The sequence below is a fragment of the Apis florea genome, unplaced genomic scaffold (assembly GCF_048593485.1).
Source record: "Apis florea isolate Af1SG1 unplaced genomic scaffold, ASM4859348v1 contig_3810_pilon, whole genome shotgun sequence".
Taxonomy (NCBI): domain Eukaryota; kingdom Metazoa; phylum Arthropoda; class Insecta; order Hymenoptera; family Apidae; genus Apis; species Apis florea.
In genome coordinates this window covers 103,981-120,039 of record NW_028256867.1, presented here as the reverse complement: position 1 = coordinate 120,039, position 16,059 = coordinate 103,981, and the positions used below count along the sequence as shown (strand labels likewise).

General features: G+C 40.9%; 1 protein-coding gene across 7 annotated transcripts in view; it reads right to left on the bottom strand.

Moving 5' to 3' along the window:
- The window catches only part of pdm3 (POU-domain protein pdm3), a 190,742-nt gene that overhangs the window by 94,286 nt on the left and 80,397 nt on the right, over positions 1-16,059 (bottom strand). The window lies entirely within an intron of this gene.

The window sequence follows — 16,059 nt, the reverse complement described above, 5'->3', positions numbered from 1 at the left end:
TTCTTTCTCGCGTCGACGCGAGACTGCTGGAAAAAATAGTTTCTGATCGAACGATGATTCTTATCGATGGATTGTTCGATTACTCGAACAAGTTGTTGCGCGAGTCGTATCGATAATTCAATTCGAGGTGTGCGTAGATATCGTGCTGTCCTTTCGTGGATTCTATTATTTGAAATAATGGAAAAGTAGTGTTATCATATCTCTCGAACGAAGAAATGTCGTTCTAATTTATTTTAATATTAAAATTAAAACGTGTCGTTTCTTTAAATCAATTTGAGAATATTTTATTCGAATCATGTTCCGTTACATCGGGATACGAAGAAATCCCTTTGATATTCTTGTTTTGGATTATATTCTACGAAAAAACGTTGTAAAATTTGTTTAAGTAGTTGTCGATGGATTACCACAATCGATTATTATTTATACTCCGTTCCGTCCGTCTGTTTAATTAATACTCGTCCCTTTCGTATGTTTTTGTCCGATATCGACGATGCCGGTTAAATTAAAATGGTATCTCGAATCCGGTCATAAATGGAAGGTTGTACATTAATGAGCAATTTCTTTCCGCGTTACGTTTAAGAAGTTTCTTTTAGAAAGTTGATATTAACGGGTTGCCCGCGCGGCTGATAATGAATTGTCAGGTAGGAAATCCAACGTTGAAAATAGATTTAATACCTCGTAATATCGTTTACCAAATATCCTCGTTTGTGAGCATTTCCTCGCTACTTAGCCCCTGCAAATTGATCCAATTTTCTAGTTTCAAGATTTTATTCGTTGCGTCTTGCCGAATTTGCTTTAGTTATAAGAGGATTCTCGATTCGCTTGAATCGTTAAATTGATTAAAATCATTTGATCGAAAATCAGATAATTCGAGCGAGGTAATGAAATTTCATAGATTAACGAAAGGAATCGAATCATCACGTTTTACATTAATTCTTAAAATTTATTGGAAATTATTCTTAATCTTTATACTTTCGTAACGTTTGCTTTCTGAATTAATAATCAAAAATATCACGGAAATTTCAATTTTTCAATCAAATACTCTCAAAAGCAAAATTTTCATTTTTCATCTTCCAGAAAAACCATCGAATACCATCCAAAGACTTTTCAAATCCAAATTTATTTTCCCATCGAGTTAAAAATTTCCTCCACTTTCCTTACTAATTTCTCCTCGCACACTTTCTCTCGAATCTTCAAGAATCGAACTTCAAAATTGAATCGCGGATAAAAAAATTCCCTCCCAAAAATTCATCTTCCCCCCCCCAATCACAGCTTGCCAATTTTCTTTCCTGTCCCATCATGCTGCACGTCACAACCGGGAACGACAACCTCGAACAAACAATTTCCGTCGAAAACGTTAAAGGCACAGGCGTGGAATCGGCGCATTTTATAATCCTCCGCCCCCACGATGGGCAGCCGTGCGTGACGCACACGAAGGCGCGAAAAGCGAGCGGTGGCCGGCTAAAGGCCAATAAAACTTAACTCCTAATTAAGAAGCGTGAAGGATGAATCTATTATCCGCGCGGGGGCCTTGCCAACGCAAATACGCGGGCAGTAATGTCGCCGTCGGTTGGTACAAACATAGCCACGGACCGGGCATACGTGTTCATTAGGCGTATTTGCTGTTTAGCATTTCAAATTCGGCGGTGAGAGCGCCCCATCCGTGGCGATACCGCCACCGCTACCAGCCCTCCGCAAGGGGCACGTCGAGATCAACCCAAACCTTTCCCCCAATCAAATATTTTAATTTAATCGCCCTTCTAATGATCCGTCTTACATTCGGTACACGTGGCCGATCCCGTTTTCTCCTCCTCGTGAACGGCCCTCACACTTCGCGATACCTCTCAATCCCCGTGGATAGGGGCCTCCTTGTGATTTAATTACTTTATCATCCGGTGGAATGCCGGTCTCGAGCAGGCCCACGGATTTTCTCTTTCTCTTTCTGTGGGCGATATTGTTCGCTTGTTACGGCTCTACTCGTCGCTGTATGATGTATTCAGGCGTGGCTTTTCTTCTACGCGAGTTGATTGGATAATGATATTTCTCGCCCAGAGAATTTTATTATATTTGGGATTTTTTTCTTTCTTTTTTTTTCTTTTTTTTTTTTTTATGGAAAGAGCTATTTGAAGTAGATATTTCGGGGTTTTGAATTTAAATATCGCAATATTGGAGATTAGACGGATGTATGGATTGGACGTGTAGTGTAGAAATTGAACGTATGTAGTGTGTAACGCTGTAGAGATCAAATTCAATTAGTCATATCAAACAAACGCGATATTTCTCTTTTAGCCAGAGATATCGAAAAGGAATTGGAGGCGATAAAACGAAGGATCAAAATCATTCTTCTCCACGATTGTTAATCACACCTTCGCACGGCAACGTTGGAACGAACGAGCTCCCTTTAATTTGCCCGGATCTCCGGGCTTAATTATATCTTTTAACATGCTGAGACGGTTCGAGATCGTTTCATCGACGTTATTTAAATAAACGATCGGTTTGGTCACCGAGTTATTCCGCGTTTAATCGTCGAAATCGTAAATATCCCCGGTAAAATTCGTTTTATCTTAACGTTTGCACCTTTGGATCGTTTGCGCTGGTCAATCGCGTGTCGATGTGTTCGTGCTTGAAACGATTTTGAGAGAACGGCGGAACACAGCCGAATATATTAATTTAATCGTACTATTAATGACCCGTTTTATATTCGATGTACGTGGGTGTCCATCTTTCGGATCCTGTATCTTTTAATTCCAATCACCGGGTGACCGGGGACCCGCTATCATCGATTTAATTATGCCTCTATCTCGCTGGGGTGGATGGCAGATTTCGACCGAGTCCAGTCCATTTCTCTTACGTCCATTATTTCGATACGGTTGTTCGTTCTCGATGATTACCAAGTATATCGAATAAAATTGTTGTCGTTATTCACAATTTGTGTAATGATCGGTTCCCGATCATCCGTCTTTATTTAACGAACCGATATTACGTATTTGCAAAATTGTTACTGCCTTTTTATCTAGTATCTTCACGTTCCAATATACGAATATATTATACGCGAATTCTTTCTTTCGCTTCCCTCTCCCTTTACTCCTATCCCTGATATTTTCTTATCACTAACTATACGAATCCAATCGAATAAAAATATACAAAATCGACGCTTGAAACGATATGAACGAAAATACGATATCTTCATATCCAAGGACCCATTAAATCAACTATCGCCTATCTATTGGCTGATCGACGCTATCAAGAGTCGAGCGCTATCTCCAAAGAAACTTGTCCTTTTCTTTCCATCCCTCAACGTGTTATTTTCACCGCGACGAGCAACCCCCCGCGGACGCAATTCTTGGCTCTAATTTGTATTTAATTAACCAAGTCTCCGGGCCACTTCGTCCAGGACCGTGGCTCGCCCGGTTCGGTCTGCGCGTTGGGGTTCATTAGGTTATTGAAACCTTAGACAATGTAACTAGTGGCTGGCGGATACAGTGCTCCAGGGGCTTCGTAATGCCCGCTGCCTCGAGTGCTCGCGCGTACGACATTTTGCATCTCCTCCTGGCTGGCCACTCCCCGTGTGTACCACCGAGTGGCTCCACCAGATTCTCCTCTCTCCTTCTCGCGCACGCTCCTCCAGCAACCTTCACGATTTTCCCTCCCCTTTCCCTCTGACGAACAGCCGCGGGCTGGTTACGTCCCCTGGACGCGCGAGTTTATATGCTAATAAGCCACATTAATTAAACGGGCCGCGTATGTCCACCACCTTTCAGCCCTCTCTCTAATTCTTCTCACGAGACCGAGGGAAAACTGTCCAGGCTTCCTGTCTGGAACGACGTTTCGAAATTGCATCGCTCCGAATCTACGGATACCGTTCATGTATTTAAGGATGCGGGGTGAAGGAGGCTCGATTTAAAGGGAAAGGACCTAACCTGACCTAACCTGACCTAACCTGACCTAACTTGACCTAACCTGACCTAACCTGACCTAACGCCTTGATTGATAATCAAGATTGGGATTTCTTTCGCGATGGATCGCGAAAAGTAGGTGTTATATTTTCGGGAAAATAATGAAAACTGTACGAGTTTCTGTACGAATAAGGGAATGCAATAGCGTGTTGCGTGTAAGTCTGTAATAGGATTTCTTAGGAGGATGATAGTAGTTTAAAGAGATCGTAGAGATGGGCGGACTCGCGATTGTGCGTTGGCATACTGATTGACGGGACGATGGACAAGTTGGTCGATGCATAATTTATGAGAGGATGTAACGGGAGAGAGGGGTAACGTGCAACTTTCGAGAGAGAGAGAGAGAGAGGGAGAGTGTAGACGAGATTAATACGCGGTATATATTATGGTATAGGTTTTTAAAAAGTGTCGCGGAATGAATGGCTCGCGTCAACGGGCAACGAGGCGACTCGACGATGCCCAGCAGCGTTGAGATCGAGGGCAGATAGACGTCTGGATGTTGAACGAGTCCGCGTGACGATGCTATTTAACTGCGGTGACAGGGCTCGATAACGGTCGAGCTTTTGAATTTTTGTAATTACAGGACAGCGCTCGGGTGCAGAATAAGAAGAATTAAGAAATCAAATGGTCTATCGCCACTTTTCAATTTCCATCTACCCACCGTTTTCTCACCTAATTTTCGAAGAACTTAGCCTACCCTAAGCTTCTTTTGCTTCTTCGTATTTATACAAAAATTACCAAACTCCATTTAACTCGTTTTACTCGATATATACACTGCAATTTCTTTACAATTGTTTTCGCTCGCAGACATCTATCTCATCATCAGTTGGAATGAAAAAGAAGAGAGAGGATGGAAGAAGATGGAAGATCGAATCACCGATCGGGCATCGACTCGAGAAAATACTGCCTGTAAGAAAGTACCCGCATACACTCCCCTCCCCTTCGAAGAATATCCTCGAGCGGATATGCGGGTGACGAGAAGAGATTTATTTAAGAATCCGTTTTTTCTTCTTCCTCCCTCTCCTCCTCCTTCTCTTCGGCCTATCCCCTCCCCAGCCGGAAACAAGAGAACCCGTCGGATCGAAGAGGCCGGGGCCGACACAGGTTTTCGGGAGCGTCTCCGGGGGAACACACGGCGCCGTCTGCTTCTTTTTCATTTCCCTGGGCGAAATTTAATTTGGAACGCGTCCAGTTGCACCTTTCCGCCGAGGGCCGACTGGTACGAGGAAACGAAGCCCCGGAAGATCACACGAAAAATGTACGTGCTTCGCGTCCAGGCCCGTCTACGATCTCCCGGAGCCGGCCGGGAACGAATTAGGAATTTTACTAACTCGGATAGTCGCATTTAATTTTAAGCCGGAAACCATACGAGTCATTACTGTCTCCATTTTCGTGCGTATATTAAATTACAGGGGGGAGGGGGGTGGGCGATGAGGAGGCGGTGAGCCGATTCGAACAGGAGGGGGAGGGCGGAGGAACGCAACCCGGACATATTACGAAAGAGCACATGTACTACTCGAGGATTAGCCGAAGTCGGTTCTTGCTACATAGGATAATACGTCGGATGGAGGCTCGAACAATCGGGAAACTTGTTCCTCCTCGCGCTCCGGCGAGGAATGGTGTAAGTGCTGCGAATCGTGTCACAATTTTCCAAGCGTAATCACGGATACTTTTTCGATGTTGGGTACTAACCGAAGATCGAGAAGAGGATTTTCTGATCAATTTAGAATCTTTGATATATCGTTAGTAATAGATCGTTGTGAGGGATTCTTTCTCCAGGAGAGAAACGTATCCATCGTCTCTTTATTAAATTAGAATAGGTTGTATTTTTAAAATTAAGAAAATTTTTGAACCGTTATAATCTCGAAGAAATCGGCGATTTCTTTTGTTGACGAACGAAAGATCGTTGGAAGAGCGGAATCCTGCTCTTTAAAATTGCGCTTTTTGATTCATCTCGATCACGACTTCCGGTTCCCGAGATATCGTCGCGTAAAGAAAAGGGTAATTTTTAGTCCTTCGCTATTTTTGCTTATCGGATTTCTTCCTCGTTTCATCGGCCTGGTATCGGACAAATATCAAACGTGACGTAAATATCAGTTGCAAAAAAATATAAATCGCCATTCATCTCGTAAGCGTTACGAACTTCAACTCTTTATATCTCGACAACGGATTGAGATATCAATGATGAAACAAAATAGTTTCCTCCATTTCTTGAATAGATCTTGATCTGAAAATATTTTCAATTTCTTCTCAATGTTTTTTTTTTTTTTTTTTTTTTTTTTTACATGAAAATTACCATTTTCTACCTACAATTGCATCATATCGGAATTAAATGCTGATAATAGACCCTATCCAAGAAAAATCGGAATGACAAATATACCAAAAGTAAGTAAATGGGTGAAAACAATAATTTCGAAGAACGATAATAATTTTTCGCATCGAAGAAGCTAGAATGGAACGCGGCGAGAAAGAAAATTAGGGAGATGAAGAGGTGCGTGTAATATCGCACGTGCGATATTACATACATTTTTTTTTTTTTTTTTTTTTAAGCGTTTACACGCGACGATAGAATATATTTCGCGTTACTTAGCTTCATCCGTAGTCGTTCTTTCCCCGGAATCGCGTATTTAAACGCAACTTCCCTCATGAGAGCGTGCACAAGAGCTCTGAAACGTACGAAAATTAATGAAAGAGTGTGCAGCCTGTTCTCGTTGCGTCCCGTTTACTCCCTTTTCCATCCTCCTCCCCCCTTCCCCACCGTAACCCCCGTCCACACTCTCTCGCATTGCGACCAATAATTTATTTGACTTTCAGTGCGCGTGACATCATCATGGACGCATTAACCGCGCTTACAATGTAACGCGATAATAAACATTAAGCGCGCTTTCACAACGCTGAATTAGTTTCCTGGCCGCTTAACCCTTCCGATCGTTTATCTCTTTGAAAATAATACATTCGTTTCTTTAATCGACTATGCAAAGAAAAACGTTTGATAAATTTTACTCGAGAAAATAAATTTGCCAATTAAGTCGAATGTGCGAAAATATTTATATTACAAATATAAATATTAGTTTTTATTCCACACGAGTGGAATTGTGTCCAACGATAAAACGGATCCATTAATTTCATTTTATACGTATATATTTTTTTTTTTCTTATTCCTTAAGGATTTAACATCTTTGCAATTCGTAATCAAGCACGAGGACAAAAACAAAGATGCTTGCACGATCGATATTTTCTCGCAAATAATTTTAATTCCAAGATCGCGCGAAACACTTTCATCGAACGACTTAATTGCAAAGATCAGCCTTCAAATCGGCACATTCGTATCCGATGATGACCCACAACAGCGATCATTGCCAATTATTAATTTATAACCGTCCACGGTGTAAACCTGTGGCGCGCACGGATTCGAGTTGAGCCGTGAACCTCCGTTAATTAGGTTCTTCAATCGGCAGTTATTGTTTCGTGGCGGCCCTAATTTGGCAGCCGACAGCTGCCACTGCGAGCCGAGGCGCTAATTAAAACACCTAATTGTGGCCATTAACGCGAAATGCGACGTAGCGATGCGTTGCCTGAACAAGCGGTTCACACCGATCCACGCTCGGTTATGCCCCCGCGCTTTAAACCGCGCTATAAATACGATCTAATTAGCATTTCTCGGTGTCTCGATTGAAATTAAGCGGGCCGCGGACCCGCCAACGGAACCAGAGAGAAGAGAGACGGGGCCAAATATCGCTTGATTCAAACTCGATTGCCGATTGCCATTTTCCACGTTCAACGATCACTTGAGAGTCGAGAATTGAACTGTATTTTATTTGAAAAAAAAAAAAAAAAAGAAAAAGAAGAAGACGAGAAAAATGAATGAAACGAAGGAAGAAAAGAGAATTGGATTCCAAAAATCTTTGGAAAAACACGAGTGAAATTACGAATCGCTCGAATCGATTAGATCGAAATAGATAGATCCGAATAAATATTGAAGGAATGTAATATAAAACTTTATACGTTAAAATTAAATTACACGAATATATATATTTATATTCACTGATATATTCTTTTTACAACGATGGAAATACCGACAATAACCGGCTGTGTATACACCTTAAGTGTACATACTACGTGTGCATAAATAACAATAATTACAAGTTCGTGAATCATGATTAAAGGTGATGAAAATAAATAGGCGCGCAACAATTAGATCCGTATCTCGACGAATGTAGTCAGTTTTTTTGAAATTTTTGACGAAAGCATTTGTACGCCTATTTAACGGGAGGAGAAAAATAATAATCGTTAATTTATGGCGGCACGGTTACGAAAAATACACCGGCAATTATCCCGGTAAATTTTTCGGCGTTATGATGTATGTAAATTATATTCGAGCGTGGACAGGTGGGGAGGTTTATAGTGTAAGCGCGCGTTTCAGTATTATTCAGCGTCGCTATAGCGACGACTGTTTTGCGTTTTCGAGCTTTTTAGATACGTCCCGATGATAAATTTAATTATAACCTGGATCGCACGGGGTGTCCCGTTTTAATCTATAAATGAACGTATCTGGCCGAAGGTGGATCGCATCATTAGAATATCGTCGAGGAAAATCGTCCGGTGGACGCGTCCAAGGACGCGTTCCAAGCTTTTATTTTGTCTCTCTTTTATAAATAGAATCTATGCTGCTCTTTTTTTCTTTCTTCTTCTACCTTTTTTTTTCCCTCTCTTATCTCGTAATTTCTTTCGAGAAATTAGTCGAGTATGAAAGTGCACACAAGGTGATCTCATTAGAGAGGCGGGCGTGAAAACCTTGAGCGTGTTATTTAAATTTTCCATATCGCGAAAGAAGAAGAAGAAAAAAAGAAGGAAAATATTGTTTACAGTTACATTCAGACGAGAACGTAATAATGCGAGAATAGCTCATACAACACGGATAAATTTAATCATACGTTCGAATTCAATTTCGTACGAGTGAGAAACGAGTAGGCGTGATAATTTTTCTCCAATTGCTATGATATTTTTATAAATTACCATCTTTAGATTCAACTTTCTTCTTTCGTTTACTATTACCTATAAATTTATCCAAGTTTTTCGAACTTCGAAACAGATTATTTTTTAAAACTTTATTTGATTCAAAACTTTAAAACCCGAAAATTCTATCCGATAAAATTTTTATTCTTTCCCGAACAATAGAATAGAAAAAGCCATAGAATTTATGGTCTCACAATTTTTCTCGAAATCCAAGCCGACAATTGGATGATGGGAGAAAATTCGAAGATCGTTGTTGTTCGAGATTTCCTCGCTTCGATCTTTCGAAAAAGATATGGCATAAATCGTTTCAACAGGCGTCGTTAAATCCAGCCAGATAGGATGCGGCGACCAAATGTTTTTCCGGTTGCACGCCGTACTTCGAGAGAGACCCCGAAACTTCGTCTTCCGCGTTAACCGCGAAACCGCTCGATTCGATCCAACTACGAGGCCATTCACACGTACACACTGTCGAGAGCTATATGCATCGATCTATATCCTGGACGTATACTCGCAAGATCCAAGATCGCGTCATCTCGACCCGAAAAAGATTCGTGAGAGCGGTCGACTCTCGACCTCGATAAAAGAATTTCCTAGTAGCGAATTAAAGGATAAAGCGGTGGTAATTGCGGCGGGAATTTAAAGGCGGCGTCAATCGTACGTCAATTACATTCTAAAAGCATTAGAAAGCAAAGTAGAACCGGCAACTTTCTCGACTTTCATCCAATCATTCACACGCCGCGGCTTGGAAATCCGCGTCGGCGTATTGAACGATTCGCGTTAATTGTGAAATGATTCTCTTTGCGGAAGGAAATTGGATTTTGAATTTATATGTGTATATATATATTTGAAGAGGATTGTTTGGCAAATTGCATCGATCTCTGACGGATTTCTTATATGGATAGATGAATAGATGAATATGTCGACGAGAACGAATTCTTTTAATTCAAAGAATTTTTATTTTGTGAAAAGTATATATCAATAGAGAATCAGATTGATTAATAATATGGATGTATAATATATCGGTTTATATCAATTTTTAACGATTAATAATTTCTTGTACGCGTAGTTCATTCTCTTATTCAAATATTCTTACTTTTGGATTTCATATAGTTTGTGGAAATTTTATGAAATATAAGCACATTGAATGGAACATGAAAAAATTCCATTATTTCCATTGCCAACACAATTTGAGAAATACGTTTCATTTCGTAGCATTTGAACATCAAAATTCAATCCGTTTCGTTCGATACGCATCGAAATCGTTTTCTCAAATTCCTGATCGAATTTCCCCTATTAAAACCAAACGCAGCTCAATTTCTCAGCGGCGTGGCAAAACAACCATCGTATCGCAATACTCGTAACCTCGCCACCCAATGCGAACCGCAAAACCTTTCACTCTTTCTCCCGCGTCGTGAATAATCGCGATACGTTGAAGTCGATTCCACGAATTGCACCAGCCATCTTCGAACGATTGTTTCCTCTTATCGCGGGTTAAATTAAATACAAATCACCCTTGAATTACACCAACTTGTATAATCAGAGCGAAAAGTAGAATTAAAAATCATTGTTTCTTATCCGATGAATAGTACAATCAACCTGATGAATTACACCGCGATAGCAGTGTCAAAAGTAATTTTCTTTCGTCACGAATCACATTACCAGTTGTATCGAATTACAAAATCAATGACCAAATTCTTCTCAAGTTTCATCATGAAGAAATCATTCCCACGTATCAAGTTACACTACCGTATCGGATTACATCTGGATCAACGATCATTACAAAGTCAATGTCTATTCCTTCTTCTGTCTCGAATTACACCGAATCATTCCGCGTATCGGGTATCATATTACCTCAAGGAATGACCATTCCTTCTTACCATTCTGGATTAAAACGATGAATTATCTACTAATCCCTACCAACCTAACGTAATCATTAAATCATTCCTTCTTATTTCCAATGACTCGATTACCAAACAGGCTCGTTTTCTTATCGCATGAGTTACATATTACCCCGAATTCTTGCGAAAATTCGGCGCCCAATTATTCCGGAGCCACGATTATTCGTAGGCACGGTGGACACGGGGCTGTAGTATTCATAGAAACGGCCGGTGTATCGGGCGTGGCGCACCGATCTCGCGTCCACTACACGTTTCGCATGTTCCCGTGGAGCGAGTAACAACCGCCGAGTGTCAAGTCGCCGCCAACACAATGACGTTATAATGACTAATGATCATATCATTTAATTAACATCGCGGCCTAACCAGGCCAGGCTTCATTAGCCGGCCGCGGCCTTAGACGGACGCGTACAACGCCACGCTTATTATGTATCTATCGGCCGGCGATTGTCCGCGGCGCGTGTTAAAGCCTCCGCGTTGTACCTGTCCCGACACGGTTCCTCGGTGTGCCGCTAAATTTCCACGTTGTATCTATGCCGCGTTCCACGCGCGCGGATAGATATACACGCGCGTACGTGTACGTGGCGCGTTGTTACGTGGCTGTGCCACCGCACCGTACAACCGTTCCCGGTCTATCCTGAGGGAAAAGGAGGAAGGCTGGATGACGATCGATCTACGTGCTCGTGAATCACCTTCGAGACTTGATATCGTTTAACCAGCTACGCTACGATGAAAGGAAGGATATTCGGTCGAATGGCGCGTGCGGGGGATAATTGGAAAGTTGTTTTCGTTGTTTTGTCGCGGGTTATCGAATGATTTTTCCAACGATGGGGTTTCGAAGATCGGAGAATGTTTTTTTTTTCTTTCTTTCTTTTTTTAGGAATTTCGGTCGATCGATAATATCGTGATTCGATTTCGAAGAATTCGAAGTATCGATTTTAATAAAAATCTTTTTATTTAATACTTGTGTGAAGTGTACTTGTAGTTGTCTTACCGTTACATTTTTAGAAAGTATTAGGAGGAAGAGAGATTCATTCATCGGATGAGAATAGGGGAAAGAGAATAGCGTGAATGGAAGACATATGCATTAAGCAGAGACTCTATTTTCGTTCGTTAACCTGGCTGTCGCGTGTGAACCGTTTCAAGATTCGATAGCCCGTTACGCGTGTCACTTAAACATCTGACAGGTATTTTAACACCTTGATTAAGATCTTTCGTTTAACTTCATTATTCAAGAAGTTTGCAGAGAAAGTAACGATAAGAGTTGAAGTATGGTAAAAATATTACTGTTTTACATACTTTCGTATTAGCTTAAAAGCAATCCGAATCTTATCTCTTAATCTTATCGTATAGCATACGCTTACTTGAATTTCTTTCCGACTGCAAGCGTTACCTTTCAAAAAAACGATGATTTCTTAACAATATTTTTTTTTTTTTTTTTCATTTATTTCTCATTATACTCTTACATTCAAATAGTTATATAAACATTATAAAAGGAAAGGAAACGCGAACATGGGAAAGAAATGTGAATCACAAAAGTGTGAAAACTTTTGTACGCGTGATTCACGCAAATTCCTCTTCAAGAATAATGATTACGTTTCCTTTCAAATTTCTTTTTATAAATTAGATATAAATTAGATGTAATTTTAAATATATATATATATATATATATATATATATATATATATATATATATATATATATATATATACTTTCTCCGTTTAATAAATCCATTTCTCTACTGTTTTTTTTTCTGAAAAATATTATTTTTCAAACAAACGACGATGTTCCAGCGTAACTCGACATTGCACGAAGATTCAACGTACAATACGCCAACGTTGATACTTGTTGATCTCGCCTCGGCGTCATCGAAAATTCACCAACCGCTCACCGCCCTCCCCCTCAACCTCCTCCCCTTCGATAAGATCGGAATCACCACCGCGAAACTTCATTACCACCTATCACACTTGCTAATTAAGTGTCAAGATATCACCGATCACCGAGCACCACCGATTCTTCCAATCGAAACAACGAAAATAGACAGTCACCTTCACCTAATCGTACCATCTGCGCCTCGCCTCGATCTTCATATTATAATTCCTTTTTTAATTAAAACGCAACCAGATCCCTCCCCCCACATTTCTCTCGATTTCTCCCCCTTCAACGACTCGATCCGACGCCCACCCACTCGCACACCGAAAAGAAGAAAATTCGTATCGCCACTACACCTTTTTACTTTTTTACTTTGCACTATCATTCCGATCGAATATATCCGTTAACGATCGTTAACGGATCGATCTTATATCAATTTCTTTCAAAGCGCGCGCATACACGAAACATACACCCCACCCTGTAAAAATCGCCTCACCCTTCCTCGCCAAGAAGGGATACTCGGATACTCGATCGGACACCATCGATCTTTCCCCCTCCGTCCTCGAAAGGAACCGAGGGAAAGACTGCCGGTATATTCGCGCCATAAATCATGCATCAGCATATAATTAAACCGCCTTGTAATTAATAACTCATTTACGCCGAATAATTACGCTCCTTGAATACCACGGAGGGAAGAAGGAGAGAGACGCCGCTACCACCGATCCCGGAAACCTGACCCGATCGATAACTCACGCACACTATATATATATCTATCTATCTATGTATATATATATATATATATATTTATATATACCTGTAATAAACCAAGAGAAGATTTACGCGATGACTCTCGAACGCGAAAACTCACTACGAAACCGCGAAATCAAAAGTCAATGCATATGTAATGGGGGTGGGGGAGGAATATAGCAGGCGTTAGCCTGATCGCCGGCAGCGATATGCTAACGCGAAACGCGTTACCTGTTTACTTATGATTATACCGCAATTATTGGATTTATCGACTACCGTTTCGAAGCTCCTGATTTATTTCAACATTAATCACGTTAATGATGCGCGGCCTAGGCGCCCTTCGACCCACACCCCTCCGTCCCCTTCTGCCTGCCTCCCCCTTCTCCCCAGGTTGGATGGTCACCCAGCCGCCAGTTCCCTCTCTCTCTCTCTCTCTCTCTCTCTCCTGACTCTGCTGGCGGCCAGGCAAACAGGAAATGAGCATTTCGATCAAGATCGATCGTCACAATTACCGATGATTGCCGGAACGACGACGCGGCGGTGTTCGTCGCGACGCGCGAGCACGGCGTGAAAACGGGCCCGCTAATGAGCCGAGTAACCTTAACCCACTCTCCTCCATCGGCTCACCTTCGCTGGTAAATCACGTCTCAATTTGCCGCCATTTTTACCGGACAGAGATATGTGTGTGCGTGATTGGTGTGTTTGTTGAACGAAACGTAGGATCGTGGGGTGTAATTGCAAATTGTGAGTCTTGAGTATGGTTTGAGATGAGAGAATGCAAATGGTGATTCCTGGGAAGTGGGATTGGCGAGCGAGAAGAATTCAATGATTGTTCGACGTGGGAGGTATTTGGATTGTTGAGAGAATTATTTTCGATATTGGATGCCCCTCTTTTGGAATTGGATTATTTTTGCGCTGTGCTTTTATCGCGTGGTATTCCATTTTTCACGATGGAAATCTTTTGGAATTTTCTCGAGGAACGTTTTAGAATTCTCGTAAGTCCGAGATCCGAGTTGTTTCCCGTGATCAGTGAAGTGAGATTCGAGTTTCTATCTTCTAAATTTTTTTGAATTTATAAAAATTAGAACGATTTTAAAAAACTGACTTATTCATTTTCCTTTTCAAATTCGTAATTAAAGCTTAGATGCCTCAAAAATCAGCGATTTAAAAAAGAAAAGGCTCATAGATGTATCCTCGCGTGAAAAAAAAATACAAAATAACTTTTTTTTACAGCCGATAAACGTCCCTGTAGATCTGTCACGATCTAAGCCAAGGCCGGATCGATGCGGCGAGCAACCGTCGATTAAGAATTAGATAATTAATTACAGCCGGACATGATGTAGCAATGCTGGGACGATATTATCGGCGCATATATTTGGCTACAGGTCAGGACATACCGGCCGGGACGCGAGTGTTGAGTTGATGTTTGCCAGCTGATTGATGATGTAACATCATCCTGCCTACCCTCCCACCCGATTTCCGCCCTTTCACTCCCTCCATCTCTCTCACTTTCTATCCTTCCTCGATGGATATACGTGACGGTAAACAGGCTGATCGGCTGCGTTAAATAGATTTCCACGTTCTAATGTAATTAGTTGTAAGTTGTAATTTCACCTCTAATAGAATTTAGTTAATTACTTCATCAATTCCCACACGCACGTATATTTTTCGTTCACGTTCATGTGAGCTTTGTCCGTTTATCTATTGAATGAATATCGATAGATAATGAGATAGATAGTGGAAGAAAAGGGCGATAGCTTAAATAGGTGAGTTTAAATTGTTGAAGAACGGAGGGTGCTTCGATTATCAAATTATGTCGTGTACTTGTTATTTCTTTCATCCCTCCTCTCCTCAATTTTTAGATTCAGAAAAATGTACAACGAGGATGGATGGATATTAATTATACCTCGATTGTGCAGAATTGTGACGATGATTGGATATTCGGGGATATTCTCACAGCATCATTTCAAACGAGGATTATCATAAATTGGAACTGAAGAATCGTGTCAAGGCGAGGCGTAGCGAAATGGGGTGAAGGTCGCGGGACTCGTTATTTCCAATCTTCGTGATTTCCCGTGGAAGATGAGAACTTACTATGTCGTTATAACATGATCAATCAATTTTAATAATATCGCTGAATCGGCGGAAAGAGAAACACACGAGGCGAATTCCTTTCAAAAGCTATTCAACGAGAAAATCTTGGTTCTTGCCGGCCAGAAGGCTAATCAAATAATCTTTCGTCGTAAATAGAAACTGTCTCTCCGTATCCTTATTTACAAGAATGCTTCGTCCTTCGTCGCAAACATTTTCTCAACTTTTCAGACATTCGACCATTTTCATTTTAGTCAAATGTAATAATTATTTTTTCCGTCTGGATAAAAACCAATATTAATTTTGTCAAAAGCACCTGCACGTTTTTAATAATTGCGCAAAAAAAAAAAAAAATCAATTCAACCGGTTCGGTTGTTCTACGGTTACATTTACATTTCACACAAGTAAGTATTCGTTACGTATAAAAAAAAAAAAAAAAAAAAAAAAAAGCAAAATGCACAAACTCGTGCAATAAAAAAGGATCG